This window comes from Vulpes vulpes, chromosome 10 (genome assembly GCF_048418805.1).
Source record: "Vulpes vulpes isolate BD-2025 chromosome 10, VulVul3, whole genome shotgun sequence".
NCBI lineage: Eukaryota > Metazoa > Chordata > Mammalia > Carnivora > Canidae > Vulpes > Vulpes vulpes.
In genome coordinates this window covers 94,817,380-94,819,755 of record NC_132789.1, presented here as the reverse complement: position 1 = coordinate 94,819,755, position 2,376 = coordinate 94,817,380, and the positions used below count along the sequence as shown (strand labels likewise).

At 37.1% G+C, this 2,376-nt stretch overlaps 1 non-coding gene across 1 annotated transcript; it reads left to right on the top strand.

Annotated features, from left to right (window-relative positions):
- The first annotated feature begins 1,205 nt into the window (after positions 1-1,205).
- Positions 1,206-1,369, top strand: LOC112926963 (U1 spliceosomal RNA). The gene has a single exon (XR_003236438.1). It is a non-coding gene; the product is annotated as a U1 spliceosomal RNA (small nuclear RNA).
- The last annotated feature ends 1,007 nt before the right edge of the window (positions 1,370-2,376 follow it).

Below are 2,376 nucleotides of genomic sequence, written 5' to 3'. Positions count from 1 at the left end.
CACCTGGCCTGGCCCTGGCCCATGTGAGGCCCTGCATGGCTGTTGCTGGCAGTCCTAGGTTGTTTCTGCCAGCATGGCTTTGTGCACGCATGGCCCCTCAGGGCTCCACATTCGGAATTTTACAATATGGTGCTGTAAATGTGTCCTCTCTTCCTCGTGATTTTCTTAATAAACATATTCTTTTTTTCTATCTTTATTGCAAGAACACATAATATATATAAAGTATATAATCAATTTATAATAAATATATAATACATATAAAGTAAAAAATATACGTGTTAACTGATTTTATGCTATCAGTAAGGCTTCTGGTGGATAACAAGCTATTACTGGATATGTTTTTGGGGAATCAAAAGTTATATGTGGATTTTTCACTACACAGAGGATGGCATTCCTAACACGAGCCCCCATGTTGTTCAAAGGTCAACTGTAATTAACGTAAGAAAAAAAAAAAAACAGTAACAACAAAAAAAGTTCAAATATTTAAGAATACCCAAACAAAAATTTCTGGTTCCAGCAACCTGTTAATAGACAGCCGGAAATTCATCCTACTTCCAATATCTAGAAATGACACATACAATTTTAATATTTCTTTACAAATCATAGCTTCAAATAAATCAAATTATATTAAAAAGACTTGGTGCCAAGAATACAGAACAAAAACCAGTTCAACTAGCACATAGTTAAGGGGATCTGCTGGCTACTCTGGGTCAGAGGACCAGACCAGTAACCAAAGGTCAGTGCTGTAATACCTAAACAGGGGAAGGACAGGAGATTGAGCCTATGAGAGATGTGAGTTGAGTTTAGACCTTCATAAACATAGCAGGAAGCCTCAATGGGCCCCATCATTAGTAGAAGGGTAAATTAGGCAAAACAAAGTACTATCTATAAGCAAAGGAAGATCACAAAGTCTTTCACCACCTGGATTCTAAATTGAAAACAAACAAAGAAACCTTCCTAGGTAATTGGTAGCCATCAGCTATACTACACATGGTTTTGAAGTTGGAATTCATGCTCTACTTGTGGTACAGAACGCCCAAGATGAGAAACTATCATAAAAATCAGTCCCTGAGTACCGATACTCCCGGTGTACTCAGAAAAGCAAATGCAAAGCACTCTTCAGAGGCCAAGTTTTCCCCTAGAATCCATCCATAAACTCTTCAGGTAAAATTGCTCATGCTGTGATGTTAAAATGCACAGGAGCAATACTTACCTGGCAAAGGAGATACCATGATAACAAAGGTGGTTTTCCCAAGGCCAGGCTTATCCATTACACTCCAGATGTGCTGACCCCTGCAGTTTCCCCAAATGTGGGAAACTCAACTGCATAATTTGTGGTAATGGGGGAGTGCATTGGTATTTTCCCCTGAAATTAAAAAAAAATGCACTTGAGCAAAAATCTAGCATTCCCAACAAAGGGTCAATTTAGATTCTTAAGGCTTTCAAAAAAAAAAAAACTTGCAGAGTTTAAAAATATCACGTAAAATAGTTAAATTAGAATATGAACTTTCTAAATCTCCCAGAGAGTAATTAAAGAATGTTTTATGACTTGGAATTTGATAAAATAAAAAATCATTTTTTTTTAATTGAAGAAGTTTTAATGTTTGATTTGGAACCCAAAGGATTCAAAGCCAAAACTCACCAAGATGTGTCCTATTTAACTGAAACCCAGCATTGATCCTCATTCTCTGCAGTTCTAATTCAGGTTGGTCTCTGCCCCAGGCCCCTTGCACATTTCCCCCAGGGAAATGAAATTGGTACCACATCTGCAGTCTGGACTGTCCTTCCCTGAAACGGATGCAATGCCTTCAAGACAGTGAAAGTTGAACTAGTTCATTGGTTAAGTCTTCCATGTCTTCTTTTTTTAGAAAAAGAAAATCCAAAAAGTTAACAAAATCTGCAAGACTATCACAAACTGGTATCACATTCACAATTTTTAGAAACACAGAAAACCCATAGCTTTTAGAGAAGTTATCTCTGGCCAACTTGGCATTGTATTTGGGTTTACCAAATATCAGGATAGAAGTAGACTTATATAGTAAATCTCTCCTTGGAAGGAATGTGGTTGGAGAAAATCTTGGTTTTAGTTTTGCCAGCATAAGTGTCCATCTTTTTTATTCTTTTTGTCCTTCTTGCCTGGATTCTGAATCTATTTAAATGCCACCATCTGCCTTCTCCTTTTACTTCTGGACTGCTTAGGGCTTCTGGAGAAAATCACAAAACAGTATCAATAGCTGCTTCATTTTCATGTTTCCAACCTCTAGTGACTTACTCTAGCTCCATCTGCCAAACTTTTATTCACTTCTCATATTCTTTTTTCATGGCCCTCAGAACATTAATCCATATGTTTTCTCTATATTTGAGCTTAAGATTTCA